Below are 17,512 nucleotides of genomic sequence, written 5' to 3'. Positions count from 1 at the left end.
CCTTTTATTTTTATCTTATTTCTTGTCCAAATGATGAGTTAATTTTATGAAAGTTAACAAAAACTTCAAATGCTTGTGCTGGAATGAACATGAAATGTCCTCTTCAAAATCATCGTAAACATAAGGGCCATCTCTTTTGAAACCCTCATAATAAAGGGTAGATTCCGGAAGAGCGTATACCTGGAATCAAAAGCTATCGGATGAAAAAATATACCTAAAGCTTTAATCAACTAAACATAAAAAGGGATATTTTTGCACAACATTTAAAACAAAAACATTCTTTATTTATCAAGTGCCAAACTCGGTGAAAGGTTTGGCATAATTACAAGATAAAAAAAAGATAAAGAAAAGAAAAAGAAATTATACGTCATTGTTGCCAGAACCCGAAGGGAGAGATGGATCTACGTTTTCCCCTATAGAGGAAGGCGGATCCACTACCGGTTCGGGGAACTCAACCTCTTCAGTCTCCCCTTCGGTTCCCAAATACTTAGAACTAATATTCGAGAAGTTAGTTGCAGGGGGCCGAGTAGGAAGATTTTCACGAGCAGTTAACTTCAGTTCTCGGGCCTTGGCAATACAATCGTCGATATCGACAATGCCTGCTACGGCCTCCTTCAAGGTTTTTCTCCACATATGATATATAGCATAATTCTTCTTGAAGACGAGGGAATCTCTTGGTACTGGAGTTTTTCTTGGAGTTTATCAATTTCGGCCTAGAGCCCTTCTCTTTCAGCTTTCATGGCGCTGAGGCGGGAGTCAAGCTCAACATTGGTAGTTGAGTGAAGCCGATTTTGCTCCATGGTCCTCTTCAGCCTCTCTTCCATTCGGCCCCTCTTCTCCTCGACTGCATTAGCCCCCCGGTTTTGGAGCACAAGACGGCCTTCAGATTATTAATTTGCTCCTTGAAGGCAAAGTCACGCTCGGCATCGGCGAAGGCAGCATCGTTAAGTTCGGCCTACTTAGCCTTAGCTTCTTGAAGCTTTTCATGTAATTGGGCAGCTTTTTAGCTGTGGGCCATTCTATCTTACTCACTCTGCTGTAACCGAGCCTCAAGCTCGTCCATCTCTACAACTTTTGCCTCCAGCACCAGGAGGCGTGCAATAAGCTGGTTCCTTCCAGCTAAGAGTTGATCCTGCTCAGAAGCAAGTCTTTATTTATCAAGGATCAACCTTTGTAGGCCTTCAGAAGCAATAAGGTTGGCCTAAAAAGAGAAGGCTGAAATTAGGATTATCATTGCTACATTTAAGCAGAAAGGAAGGTATGAGTAAACTAGTATGATATCTGCGCCGCACTGTGCATGCTGTTATTTATCAGGCACTCCCAAAAAGGGAGCCTATCTTCTTCAAATCCTTCTCCGAATCTAGCGACTTCAGATAATTATCAAGCCTCACCGGCTAGGATACAATATGAAACTTTTCTGAAATCGAAAGAGTTGCACCTCGCGTACCTTGAGGGTCTTGGGAAAGGGTTGAGTAATTTTTCCCCAAGTTCCCATGGTCAAGGAACCGAGGGGGAGAGTCATTACTTTCATGGGCAGCTGGTACCAATGGAGGTGATGCAGTTGGTGCCGATGGCAAAGGAGCAGCATGTGTTAATGGGCAGGAAGACATTGGTGTGGAAGGAGAAGAAGCGACTGTGAAGGAAAGAGCGTTGTTTGTTATTTGCTCAGTGGTTGGGGGAAGAAGATTTGCTCAGTGGTTGGGGGAAGAAGAGGCTTAGGATCCAAACTCCTTGGACCGGAGATAACAACTGGGGTCGCTAAATAAGAATCAACATTCTCGACTAAACCCATCTCACCCCAAAGTGCCTCAACTTCATTTGGCTATGGGTTTTGGAGCTTCCCCGACTAAGCATCCGGTTGAGATGATGAAGATCCTTTTCTCCTTTGAAAGGAAGCCTCTTCATCACTGGCTTCCCCTTTATCAATGAGGACCATTATGGCTAGCTCAGATGGAATTTTCTTTGCTCTTTTATCTTGAGTCCCAGCCGAGGAGGAGCAACTTCTCTTCGGTTTCTTTTTCTCGGCTAGGGACTTTACGAGGAGGCACCCTCACCGGAGGCTCGAGCAGATCCATGAGCTCTATTTTGGGCAAGGGCATTTTGTAACACCTTCCTGGCTCCTAGGGGTTATTTAAAGCACCGACTTCGGGGCAGATGACGAGCCCTTCGGAAGCCCTGTATAGGCAAAAATGGAGTTGGAAATATATCAATTCATAAGACTTTTTGTATTGAACGAGGATAAAGGAAAGGGTGACTTAGCTTACCATGGTTCGTGGCCTTCCACCCATATTTTGGGGCCACCTCCTTCCACCGTCAGGATTCTGGAGTCGTGATTTCCAGAATATTTTAAACCCGTTGGTCCGACCTTGAACCCGTGGTGGTTCCCATCGGGTAGCTGAAATGAAAGAAACAAGAAAATCAACAACATCGGGAAGTGATCTTTTCACGAAGGAAGGAAGCACATAACTAAAAATTTACGAAAATGGTTCCACGACTTGGGGAAGGCAGGAGTTTGTGGTGGGGATGATCTCCCTGGTAGCAATAATGACGAACCATTCCATCCATCCATGATTGTTGTCATAATCTACACTGGTGAGGAGGGCGTGGTGACCATGCTTGCTGAAGTTTATTACTCCTCCTGGAAAATCTTGGCGGAGTAAAGGTTTATTATGTGTGCAAGAGTTAGTGTTTCCTCGGTCTCTGTGCACCACTGACGAAGGTAGGATACCATCCGCAATATAGAGGGGCCTACTCGTGCTAAGCAGACCTGATATCAGTGGCAAAACTTCAAAATTATTGGGTCCATCCCTTCACTCGACCCCAAAGAGAACGAACCCAAGGTGAAAGGATACGTATAAACATATATAAACCCCTCCTTGGAGTAGGTAACTCGCTCTACCATATCTCAGGCGAGGATTTCAATATTTGGGTAGTTGCAATCCTCCTTCACAGTTGGGATACTAGAAAGACAGATGGAGGAGGGATACCTATGAACTGGCCAAGCCGGTTGCGTTGAGAAGATGGAAAATGAGCCTTCTCTCGAAAATCGTTTGCAGTGGTGAGTTGAAGAGGTATGATGGTGCTAACAGTTGGATGATCATACTCAATGTCAACCTCCTTGTTTTTGTTTTTCTTCAGGCCTCCACTAAAGAAAAGACCGGTATTACCAGAAGAAGGAGTGTACGAAGACATGATGGTATGAGGTTTGTAAAAGAAAAGTTCTTGCTGAAAAAGTTGAAGGAAGTAAAACATTTTCGAAGCAAATGCAGAGAGGAAGAAAGACGTATGTAAATTGTAAAAGTGGGGAAGTAAAAATGAAGAGTAGTAGAGAAGTTATAGACGACAAAAATCGTGGTCATGATTACCTCAAAAATCGGTGAAAATATTTGCTAAATTGTGGGGCAACACGCGTTTGGGGTATTAAATACGAGAAGATGTGCGTCTTTTCAAGTGTCAAAGACTGTTCAAGAGATTTCCCACCATGAAAGGGATCTTCACCTAGTTCCCGGTAACACTAAGTTATGTCACCGAAAAGTAAAGGGACTATTTGTATGGGGTAAAAGTTGTTTATAAAAGATGGTCGAATGGTAACATGACACGTGGAACCGAAGATAGACAAAGGACGAGTCGGGGAACTACCAATATTGGATACAACGTGTGTGTCCTGTCACGACCCAAACCGATGGGCCGCGACAAGCACCCGGTGCCTTACTCAACTGAGTACCAACGTAACATATCTTCCGTGTCATATTATCATAGGTAAATGAACCAGAAAGGCTATCATGAGATGACTAGAATAAAGCATAAGGGAATACTCAATATAGGGTGACCCAACTTGTTATACTGACTTATACATATGACGTACGGACCTATAAGGTCGACATGATCCTTTATATACTCAAAACATAGGCCGACAAGGCCATACAAGTATCCGTATACATGACATCTGTCTATAAGCCTCGAAGAGTACATAAATATCATAAAGGTCGAGACAGAGCCTCGCCATACCAATCAATACATGTCCTAATCATACTGACCAAATAAGCAACTCCGGAGTAAATGGAGCGCACCAACACCTTCCGCTGAGCTGATAGCCTACTTGGAGGACTCTCAACCTGTCTATCGGGACCTGCGGGCATGAAACGCAGCGTCTCCAGGCAAAAGGGACATTAGTACAAATAATGTACCGAGTATGTAAGGAATGAAAATCAGGAAACAATAGACATGAGAGAAATATAGAGTAAAAGACTCAACATGTAAGTCTGAATAACTCTGTGAATCATTTCATATTTATAATGTCATGCATATGCGTATAAATATCATAACATGCATAGGTATATGCGTACATAACATCATCAAGCTTCTGAGGTCATCCCATCATATCATCTCGACCACTGTGTACAAATCATCAACATATACCAGCTGATCAGGTGGTAATGTGTATATAACGCTATCTGGTCATGGGTCAATGTACATGTATAAATGTATGAAATACATAAGAAGTACGTTAATAAGATTTCTCGGAATGCCATAAGATCAATATGCCCTCGATTAATATTGTGAAATAAACTTTATCAACTTATGTATTTTCTGAGACCCATGAACAAATGATAGAATAATAGGACACATGGAGAATCAGGAACATAGGCACTTCTAGTACTTCTATGAATATAGTCATTTATGAAAGCTGTGCATTTACTCGTTTCATTTTTATTGTATGGATCATGCCAAAAGAAAAGAAGGGATAGCCTTAAGATACTTGAGCCGATTCTCTTGACAATCCTTCCAACACCTGTCAGATGTTATACCCCATATTTTCGTACATGAAAGTATTCCATAAATAAATTGATGAAATTTCGGAAATGAGATGTTACATCCCGCATTTTTGTACGTTAAAATTTTATCGTAAGTTCAGGAATGAGATTATTTTGGGATTATAAGTATTGTGCTACTTCAAACAAGTGATAAGTAAATTCGTGAAGGAAAGAGGGTAAGCAAATCGAAGAAAAACAAATTTCGTCGAAGTTTGACATTTTGGGATAAAATATGGTCCAAGCTACAATACCCCGTATTTATGGACTAGTTTCATACAAGGTACCGCATGACCATGATAGCAAGATGTATAAAGTGTGTTAAAAGTGAGTAGTATTATAAGTAATTTTAGATAATTCTTAATTATGTGGATACTTGGTTAATTTTTGGATAAGCCTTATAACCATTTACGTGGCAGCAAATCTTTCTCAAATGAATGACTCTTAATTCATTTGATAAGGTGTCATATTTGGAGGATAAGTCATCACCTTAGTGGGGCCCACACCCACTAAGGTATAAGACTTTTCTAATTCACAAAGAGAAGTGAATGAGAATTAAACAAAATAACCTCCTTACATCATTAAAGGGAATGGAAATGCTTGCTAGAGATTCAGATGGAATTCTCCAAAAAGAATTCATGTGAACCTTTATAATGCTATTGATATGTGAATTACAAATTCTAAGGGAGCACAGTGCAATATTTCTCAAGAATAACATACGAATTTCCCCTACTTCGATCTGCCGTTACATATTTTGCCGCAATTAACGTGTGTTGGAAGGATTTTCAAGAGAATTGGCTCAAGTATGTTAAGGCTAAACCTTTCTTCATTTTGGCATGAACCAATAACTACATGTGATTGATAACGAGGCATAAAGAGAAGTTCATACTCCCGAATTTATATGTATTATCCTAGTCTCATAAATTACAGTATTCTCCTTATCGAAACTTCATATTTAATTGAGTATTGTCTTCTTCCAGTCAAGAGAGGAGAGAGCCTATATATACAGTATTATATTATTTTCATTACCATCGAGCTATAATCGATGGGCAGGCCCCTATTGGGCAACCTCTGATCAGATGGTAAGTTATATACCGAGCCTACTGTGGCCGAGTGCCTATGAGGGATCCCAGTTGGCTGAGATACAGAGCCTAGTATAGCCAAGCGCCTATGAACGAGCCTACTACTGCAGATCAGTTATATATATACCGAGCCTTATAGGGCAGGAAAGCTATTTTACTTACTATATTAAGAGAGTTGAGTCAGTATCAGCAGGTAAGCATATCTTCAAATTATCTTTGACTCTCAGTTACTTTCAGTTATTATACTATCAGTTCAGTTTTAGCTTTCAGTATATTGCCTTACATACTCGGTACATTATTTCGTACTGACGTCCCTTTTCTGGGGGTGCTACATTTCATACCTGCAGGTATAGACAATCAGTTTGACGTGCCCTCATAGTAAACAAGGTTAGCATTCATCGAAAGATCGATAAAACTCCACCTCATTCGGAGTGAAGCCGAGTCTATGAGTCATCGTATCAGGATTTTGCTATAGACTTATGGGTAGGCCGGTACCCTATCCCATTTGACGTCTAATACTCTTAGAGGCTTTGTAGACAGAGGTTCATTTTGTACAGTATGTTAGAGGCCTTGATGACCCATATGTATTCATGATTTAAGAAATATGGTTCATTGATACAGTGTTTTGCCACTTATAGTTATACATTACAAGTTGTGGCCATGTTGGCCCAGTTACAAATGATAGTACATTACAAGTTATGGCCATGATAGTATAATTAATAACACCCGGGTGCCCGTCGTGGCCCTTCAGTTTGGGTTATGACAAAAGTGGTATCAGAGCAGTTCTGTCCTAGGGAGTCTACAAGCCATGTCTGGTAGAGTCTTGTTTGTGGGTGTGTTGTGAACCACACTTATAAGTAGGAGGCTACAGGACATTTAGGACTGTCATTCTTTCTTCTTACTCTAGATCGTGTGGTAGAGCTCAGTTGTAAGAAATCAATCTCCTAAACTCTATCTTATTCATAATACGGCGATGCTTACATCCAGAAAGACAGTTGGTAAGAAATTGAATGTAGCTGTGGAAGAATTGAGTCAGAGGAACTTGTTTTCGTCATGCTTATGATGAGTAAATATAAGGTCTTCAGTAGATCATGTGTGTACTAATATGTGTAAGCCACTTGATAAGGATCCTTAAGGCAATAATATCTATCCACCCCTATGGTGATAGGCAATGAGAGATTCAGAAGATAGATACAAGTTTGAATAAGTAAAAGAAGTAAGATGAAGAAGGGTGCGAGGCGCCCAGTTAATGAAGATTATCAGTATTTACAATTCAGGCAGAGGAATATAAGCCTTTTGAGTTACCTTCAAAAAGAGGTATGTACAATTGGCCACACCCATCTCATTTATGCCCTATAGGGGCTAACAGAGGTAGTATAAGAGAAGGCAGGATATCTGTATCTAGCTGGGGTTAGGGTAACCCAAAATGTTGGATGGATTGTTAGCGTTAGCTGACATTCTGAAGGATATTGCGAATGTGCTAATAGATCTCCTTGTGAAACCCCCAGATGGTGCACTCTAAAATAGTACAACTAGATATGATTACTGCAAAGACATGCACTGGAAGCCTTGAATGGATAAATATTACCTTAGTATGGCTCCCGTCCCCAGTAGAGAGAGAATGTTAGGCAACCTGAAGAGCCAATGGATGGAGCAAGGGGAGCTAAAAGTAAAAGAATGTCTTGTTCAAGTTTTCAGAATAAAGTGATAGACATAAATGTTAGCAGGAAATAAGAAGAGAGTTAATGAAGCATTATGAGTAAGATGTGATGCATGGATGACAACGGTAGATCAAAAAGATGACAGTATTACAGAGTCTATAGTCAAGTAAAGGAAAAGACAAGAGGTGACAGGCCTTGATACAATAAAGGAGTATAGGCCATAAAGTCATATCCTCATTTGTGACTCCAACATGATTACCCAAAGGAAAAATTAGACCCCAGAGTAATAAGAAATCAGCATGGACTGATGAACAAGATAAACTAAACATGAACTAGGGACTGAATAATAGTTGGCATCATGAGAATTTCAGATTTCGTTCCGGCGATAATAGAGTGGACAACAGAAGAAGATTCATGAGAAATTTAGAGAATGGTCATTCAAGAAGACGCTTCCCTAAAGCAAGCATTATGAGCAAAGTTAAGCTTAAGGGACTGTATGTTCCAGTTATACTAAGTGTCACCCTCGTGAATAAAGAATTTTGTTATCCTTGGTACAGAAGGATTGCCGCAAGGCGAGTAAGGGTCATCGATGATGTGAAAAGACGCCAAAGATGAAGAGGTAAAGCATCTATAGGTAGATCCTCGTGGCTCCAACTCTTAGTACTTCCCTAAAGGGGGGAATATGGTATGATGTGACATTAAGTTAGAATTAAATGGTTCTAGTAACTATGGAATGGTAAAGGAAAAATGTGATAAAAATGAGAAAGGGATGAGATTGCACTCATTCAAATCCTACAGATATGCTATGGTTCCAGAACATTATGCAAACACGACATCAAGGAGAGGAAGTAAGGATTCCTGTCCAAGATGTTATTGATAAATAAGGAGCCAGTGCGAGAGGTAAGTTAAGACAAAGAAAATAACCCAAGAAAGATTACGCGGAATATTGATATGAGAATGGGCCAACGAGTAGTTAGTAGTTGATCCATGAAGAGCCTAGTTATGGCTAGACAAGAGGATACAGATAAATCAACAGATTGTGCAAGATAAACATAGTGAACCCCAACATGGGGAATTCAGTCTCGCAGATAATGATATCATGACCGTTGAGAAATATTCAGATAGGAGTTGGGGTAGTTAAAGGTACCGTATGAGTGTTATGGGAATTAAAGAGAATGCCACTGGGAAGACAGTCAAAATATTAGTTCAGAAGCAACCTTACAAGCACATGGGCGTGGAAATAAGTAACTACGGATAGTTATAGGCGGGGAAGAACATCAAAAATTCCATCGAGTATACGATGTAATAAGCTCGTAACTTTACATGAGTCAGAGGGTCTCCATAAGTACTACAATGAAAGACCAGCTGAAGAGGTAAGGAAGAAGGCTTCAACCTAAGCTCAGTGACCTAAAGAGGGAATGGTATTATAACAACAGTCTCACAAATAATATTGTATGTACTCCATAAGAAAGTGGCACCTATCGTGGCTAATGAGCGAGAAGTGAAACCAAAAGTAATGGTCAAAATCATATGAGTTGCACAAAAAGCTAAGATGGGAACACGATAAGCTAAGTATGCATGCAACAAGGGGACAGAAAGACTAGGAAAAGTAATAACTTGCGTTTAAAGAAAGTTGAGATGGAACGAAAGGAATTATTCGATCAATGATCCAGAGTTAGTTACGTTATGAACGCACTTAACATTTCATAGTATTATTCACGCAACATGTATGTTGGCAATCATACAGTCATAGAAGACTCTGGTATAAGTTAAAACAAAGAATTGAGTCCAGGTCATAGATAAAGGATTGAACTGTTAAAAGATTGTATCGTGGATATTCCATAGCGTCCATGAAAGGCTAAAGTAATAACTAATACCAGGAGCCGCAGATCGGAAGATAGCTTAAACCTATGTGAAGGCTGATCAGAAGGAAGGGGAAACTAAAGAGTTTAATCAACTAAGTAAATCATGAGTCTGATTATTGGACCCGAAAAATTTCAGGAATCGTGATTGAGAACATAGAAGAATCACCCTTAATATCAGAGGTACAAGAGAGATAGTACAACAACCATATTCTATAACGGCTATACAAGAAATCCAGTTAGAAGAGTACCATCCTCATAAGAAGTCAGTATGAAGCTCCTACCGGATTATGTGTGCACCAGAGGTACAGGTATTATAATAGACATTTAAGTTATGGATGTGAATTATACCTACGTAGAAGGGAGGTCATGAAGGAGATAGAATATATGATGTGAGATTTTAAGGCAAAGATAAACAATGTACGAAATACTCAAACACAGAAGGTTGTGAATAGTTCATACTTCGGATAGAAGGCTTGAAGCGCGAGGATTCAGTATCCAGGAATGACAGCATCGCCGTTAGTAGCATGTCTTCCAGCCTATGGTTTCTAGCTATCAAGAAGTATAATTAAGAAAGTAAAGAGGAGTTAGAGACGATGTGATGTCCCGCTTGATGTTCTAAAATAACAAAAGAAAAATCTATGGTGCAAGCAAGTTGAAGGAAGGTTGCAAGCTAGAGTATGGTAAAGCGACAAGGTTTTAGGAAGACAGGAGTAAGGATAAGAAAGGGCGAGTGAGGAGGTGAAGAGAATGGATAAGTCCTCGGAATTAAGCCCATGAAAACAAGAGAGCTGATGGTTTCTCTAAGTTATGGAAAGCTCAGTATAGCCTGAATGAACTCAAAGGAGTCTAAGACTAGTAGCATTAGAAGAGATGGAATGCTGCCTTGGTAGTAGAATGAAGGTGTAATTGTGATAGATGAAGGATGACGTGTGGGCCTTTGATTGTCCACGTAAGGTTTATCACATTAGGATGCTATGAAATACGATTATGGAAATATAGCATTGTATCGCTCCCAGGTGGATCAGGAAAATCACTTCAAATGATCCTCAATGCAACTTGAGCCCTAGTGATTACGTAAGAGGTTTCAAGTTATCAGTGGTAGAGTGTAGATCAATATTGAGGTGAATCAACAATGGATGGATAAGGGTTACAAAATATGAGATGAGAGTAAGCCGTCATTCTTAAGATGAACAGTAATGAGGAAGCATTAAAGGACTTAGATTTATACATATATGATAAGCAGTGAAAGAGTAACCTGGAGTTTGGTAGTAGACCTCACTAACAATAAATTGAAGTAAGAGTTATGGTATAGTATGACCTACCTAGATGCAGTAAAGTCATACGAATGGATAACCGGGTCTATGAAATAAGATATAACAATATTCGTAAGTTCAACAAAGTATCGAGCGAAGAACTTCATTGTACTTATAGATGCCTAGAGGGACATCTTATTAAGCTCCGTATATGTTCACAAAATGAGGCCTAGGGATTGGCTAAAAGATGGAGGAAAAAGGAGAGAAGAGTCGCATAGGCGCACTTACAAAGTCGGAGTCGTACAAGCTGCATGGAAAAAAAAGAAAAAGAGATAGCAACAGTTACAAAATTGAAATGATTCCGACCACGAGTCCTGGTGGGAGAAAGAGGCCTAGAGGGAGGAATGCCCTGGCATTTGGGATTCATTAACAGAATAGTTGCCTAGATGGCAAGAGGAGTACTAAAGTATTGGCAAGAGCTATGGGTTATGAGAATGATAAGTGCATCAGTCAACATTCGAGGACGAATGTTCCAAAGGGGGGAATGAAGTTACACCCCATATTTTTGTACGTGAAAGTACGCCATAAATAAATTGATGAAATCTCAGAAATGAGATGTTACATCCCGTATTTTTGTACGTTAAAATTTCGTCGTAAGTTAATCCACGTAAGTTCAGGAATGAGATTATTTTGGGATTATAAGTATTGTGCTACTTCAAACAAGTGATAAGTAAATTCATGAAGGAAAGAGGGTAAGGAAATTGAAGAAAAACAAATTTCGTCAAAATTTGACATTTTGGGATAAAATACGGTCCAAGCTACAATACCGCATATTTATGGACTAGTGCCATATAAGGTACCACATGACCATGATAGCAAGATGTATAAAGTGTGTTAAAAGTGAGTAGTATTTTAAGTAATTTGAGATAATTCTTAATTATGTGAATAATTGATTAATTTTTGGATAAGCCTTATAACCATTTACGTCGCAGCAAACCTTTCTCAAATGAATGACTCTTAATTCATTTGATAAGGTGTCTTATTTGGAGGCTAAGTCATAACCTTAGTGGGGCCCACACTCACTAAGGTATAAGACTTTTCTAATTCACAAAGAGAAGTGAATGAGAATTAAACAAATTAACCTCCTTACATCATTAAAGGGAATGGAAATACTTGCTAAAGATTCGGATGGAATTCTCCAAAAAGAATTCATGTGAACCATTATAATGCTATTGATACGTGAATTACGAATTCTAAGGGAGCACGGTGCAATCTTTCTCAAGAATATCATACAATTAACGTGCAATCGATCTGCCATTACATGTTTTGCCGCAATTAACATGTGTTAGAAGGATTTTCAAGAGAATCGGCTCAAGTATGTTAAGGCTAAACCTTTATTTATTTTGGCATGATCCAATATCTACATGTGATTGATAACGGGTCATAAAGAGAAGTCCATACTCCCGAATTTATATACATTATCCTAGTCTCATAAATTACAGTATTCTCCTTATCGGGACTTCATATTTAATTGAGTATTGTCTTCTTCCAGTCAAGTGAGCAGAGAGCCTATATATACAGTATTATAGTATTTTCATTACCATCAAGCTATAATCGATGGGCAGGCCCTTATTGGGCAACTCTGATCAGATGGTAAGTTATATACCGAGCCTACTGTGGCCGAGCGCCTATGAGCGAGCCCAGTTGGCCGAGATACAGAGCCTAGTATGGCCGAGCTCCTATGAACGAGCCTACTACGGCAGAGTAGTTATGTATATATCGAGCTTTATAGGGCCGAACAACTAGTTTACTTACTATATTGAGAGAGTTGAGTCAGTATCAGCAGGTAAGCATATCTTCAGATTATCTTTGACTCTCAGTTACTTTCAGTTATTATACTATCAGTTCAGTTTTAGTTTTCAATATATTACCTTACATACTCGGTACATTATTTTGTACTGACGTCCCTTTTCTGGGAGCGCCGCATTTCATGCCTGCAGGTATAGACAATCAATTTGACGAGCCATCATAGTAGACTAGGTTATTATTCAGCGAAGTATCGGTAAGACTCCACCTCATTCGGAGTGAATCCGAGTCTATGAGTCATCGTGTCAGGATTTTCTACAGACTTATGGGTAGGCCAGTACCCTATACCATTTGACGTCTAATACTCTTAGAGGCTTTGTAGACAGAGGTTCATTTTGTACAGTATGTCACAGGGCTTGACGGCCCATATGTATTCATGATTTAAGAAAGATGGTTCATTGATACAATGCTTTTCCACTTATAGTTATACATTACAAGTTGTGGCCATGTTGGCCCAGTTACCAATGATAGTACGATAAGAAAGATATGTTATGTTGGTACTCGGTTAAGTAAGACACCGGGTGCCCATCGCGGCCCTTCGGTTTGGGTCATGACAAAACGTGACAAAACATGTAACTGCGAATCGAAGTAGGGAAAAATCCGTATGATATTCTTGAGAAAGATTGCACCGTACTCCCTTAGAATCGTAAAATCCCGTTGGTATTATTCTAAGAAGTCTCATAGTATAACTTCAGAGGAATTTTGCTGAAGCCTTCTTTGATATTGTAGATATTCAAAATGAATTAGATATGTCTCTTTAATCTTTGGGTGTGAGCCCCAGTTGATATGGCTTACTTAGCCACCAAAATTACTTCAATTTTGCCACCTTGCAATGTGATTTAAGAGTCACTTAATTGATCATATGTTGCTGCCACGTTGGGCCTTTATCAAGCCTATCCAATAATTCACCCCTTCCTTAATCAACTTATTAATCCCCCACTAATCAAATAATTAACCAATTACCCACATAATTAAGACTTATCTCAAATTACTTAAAATACTAGTCATTTTTAACACACTTTATACATATTACTATCATGGTCATGTGGTACCTTGTATGGCACTAGTCCATAAATACGGGGTATTATAGCTTGGACCGTATTTTATCTCAAAATGTCAAACTTCGCCGAAACTCATCTTCTTCGATTTGCTTACCCTCTCACCTTCACGAATTTACCTATCACTTGTTTGAAATAGCGTAATACTTATAATCTTAAAAATAATCTCATTCCCGAGTCTACGTAGATTAACTTACGATGAAACTTTAACGTACGAAAACGCAAAATGTAACATCGCATTTCCTAGCTTACATCAATTTACTTATTGTCACACCCCAAACTCGAGGAGCGCGATCGGTGCTCAACCGAGTGAACCCGGTCGAGCAAGTCTATTAGATTTTTTTCTACCCAAACTCATCCATGAATAAAGTGGAGATGCACTCCATTAATCAAACACTGAAAATATTTTATTAACAACTCCCATTAATTCCATTAGCAACTTCGTTCATAATTTACAAAGTATTACAAGTTTATAGGTATAATAAAAAATATGTTTTCCAAATAGCAACATTTCTAGTTCAATTCCCAATATCATACACCACCCACAACCTGTCTACGGAGCCTTTAAATATTACAGAAGAATAGTATGGAAGTGCCAACACCAAGGCCCCGGCTATACCTCAAGACACAAAGTGTAGCATCAAGTGACATCGAGCCCGGAATAGAGTAGGTCTCACTAAAACCTGCTGAATAGGGAGTAACTGCTAACGAGGACCAAAGCTGCACCGCTGATGAATCACCTGTATCCATTGAAGATGCAGCACCCCCGACAAAAGGGACGTTAGTACATATGGAATAGTACTAGTATGTTAAGCTAACTGTCCTCTTTCAGAATAGAATACCATTGTAAGAAAAGGAAATCCATAGGAACAACAAGTCACAATCAATGAGATTCAACTGCCAAGTTAAAACATAATAATTTCAAAAATATGAAGATTACACTGTGAAGTGATAATCAAATTATGATGATAAAATTATTTTTGGTTGGGAAATCTTTTGCAGCGATATACCACTGTTCGTAATACCATTGTTCATAATACCAATGTTCACAACCATAATCACTATGAATACCAATACCACCGTAATTTTAGCACGGAGTTCGATCACGACCCAATCGGCTAGGCTATCTCCTTAGAGACATCAACCACAATTACTATCAATACCAATAGCACCATAATTTTAGCACGGAGTCCGATCACGACCCGATCGGCTAGGCTATCTCCTTAGAGACATCAACCACAATAACTATCAATACTAATACCACCATAATTTTAGCACGGATTCCGATCATGACCCGATCGACTAGGCCATCTTATTTGAAGACATCAACCACAATCTCAATCACAATCTCTGTGCAAATATAACACCATGAATCTAGCACGGAGTCCGATCATGACCTGATCGGTTAAGCTGTCTTATTTGATGACATCAACAAAAATCACAATTTCAATTATAGTTTCCAGCATAATCACCACCATGTGTGTGGCATGGTGTCCGATCACGACCCGATCGGCTAGGTTGTCTTATTCGAGGCATCAACACTTTTATATCAATCAAACTTATCCCAATTAAGAGGAATAATTTTACCATATCAATCTCATCCCAAATAAGAGGAATAATTCACAAAAATAACATAGGTGCAAATGTATTTACCTCATTATCTTCCACATTGTATAAAGTTTCACTAGTATTTCAACTAATAACAACAATAATATTTTCTTGGCTCTTTTGGCCATTCACAAGATTCTTTATTCAAGGCATGGTGGACATATTTGTTATTCCACACTTTCATTTCTTCCCTCTCATGTATCATCATCATAAATATCAACATACATATAATATTCCGGAAATCACAACTTTAAGTTCATTAGAAATGAACAATTTAAGTACAATAGATTTCATTCCGAGAAATGGAGTAAAATAATTGGCAATTTATGCGCAAGTTAAAATCATCAACAAATAACACGCCATTTATTCTTGACATATTTCCCCCCAAAAAGGGCAATACACAATTTTCACTTGAGTTTATAAGCTTTTAGGCAATTCTATTTTCAAAGTCAATTCGGAATAGTTGAATCAAGGTTCATTTCATAAGAGAGAAGTTTAGCCAACATAGCTTGCTTTGAGCTTTCCTTAAATTACTACAACGTTCCGAAAATTCTAGCAATCCCAATCTATTTTGAGACATAATAAAATTGAACCATAATTAGGAAGATATTCATGGTCTCAGCTCATTTGAGCATTTTATCAAAACACTAGGTGTGCAAATTTAACTACAAGGTTCTTCTACAAGATTTCCTTCACTCCACAACCTAATTATTACTTATTTGAACTCAACAATCTTTCCACAAACCTTATTTGTACAAGCATGTATAAATAATACTCTTACACCCAAGAATCATACTCCCAATCACCCATTTTTGACCCTAAACTCGAAATTAAAGACTAGGGATTTGAATCTTACCTCTTAGATGAAGATCTTGTGAGATTTCCTTGTTGGATTTCAACGCTTGGGCAAGATCTTGATGAACAAAACACTTCATCTACTTTCTATCTCTAGAACACTCTCACTTCTCTCTAAAAAACCTCAAATGCTTGCCCCAAAATAAGCCCCAAAGCCTATTTATCAAATTGGGGTCGGGTTATGAAAATAAAAAAATTAACCATCTGAAATCAGGTATGCGGTCACATAATGGATCGCAGAATGGGTATGTGGGTCTCACAATTGACCGCGAAACTGGTGCCCAAAAACTGGGCTGCACTGGTCCATTCTGCAACCAGTTTGCGGTCGCATAACCACTTCTGCGATCGCATAATGGTCGCAGAATCACATTCTGCCAGCCTTTGGTAATTTGATTATAACTTCTTGTAGGAATGTCCAAATGACGAATGGTTTGAATATTTAAAAACTAGACACATAGACCTTTCTTTTGATAGGTAATACCATATAAATATGCATATCAAGAGAGTAATGCACGTTTGAAGTTTGGTCTTGTGCAAACTCACTTGAAACTTTATCCCATCATAAAATTTTCAACTTGACTTAGCCTTGGGGATCTTCTTAGAACATAAACCATTTTTAATGCACCTCATACATATATTATCATGATCAATTGATATCATTCATATAATAGTCCTTGTCTGCATACAAAATAATATAATTAGCGCACATCAACTTTCTTAATAGCGCTGAAGTACTTTGAAATTTTCTGGGGTGTTACATTCTCCCCCACTTAAGAATATTCGTCCTTGAATGTTTTACAAGTCCCTTCTAAGAATAGAGTTACCATCATTTTTCCTCCAACCATTATACATAGGCACTTATGACTACATTGGTCTTATACATCCTTTCCAAAATTTCAACTTACTTATGGACCTTAATATTTGGCTATCTTTACAAATTCTTCAAACTTTTGACAGAGTTTTCACTGTAACTGGGCCTATCCACCTGTCAGAGAATCCTAGAAATCAATCCTAACAATATATCCATTACTCAACAACTCACCACAGTATATATCAACAATACCTATCTCAACATTAGGGCATTACATTAACAAAAGTGGTATCTTGACATGAAATGTAATGCGTAGAAGGTACGTTTTTGAACCACAACCATTTGGCTCTACAAAAAAGTGAGAATATTTCCTTTCCTCAACACTTTCGGCCTTCGAGGTGATCTCCTCGACTCACAAACTTAGCCATAGCACTTGATAGAGGCAATCTTAACTTCCGGACTAATCTAACAAGGATAGCAATTAGTTGCTCCTCATAATCCAATTATTCATTAACTTCACCTTCTTAGACATAGACACACGAAACATCGGGTACACAGAGAACAATAATAGGGAAACATCATACTCATGGTTTGGCTTATTTCCTTTAAGATTTCATAAGTCCTAATGTGACTACACATACT

The sequence above is a fragment of the Nicotiana tomentosiformis genome, chromosome 5 (genome assembly GCF_000390325.3).
Source record: "Nicotiana tomentosiformis chromosome 5, ASM39032v3, whole genome shotgun sequence".
NCBI classification, from domain to species: domain Eukaryota; kingdom Viridiplantae; phylum Streptophyta; class Magnoliopsida; order Solanales; family Solanaceae; genus Nicotiana; species Nicotiana tomentosiformis.
Note: the sequence above shows the minus strand (reverse complement) of the source record.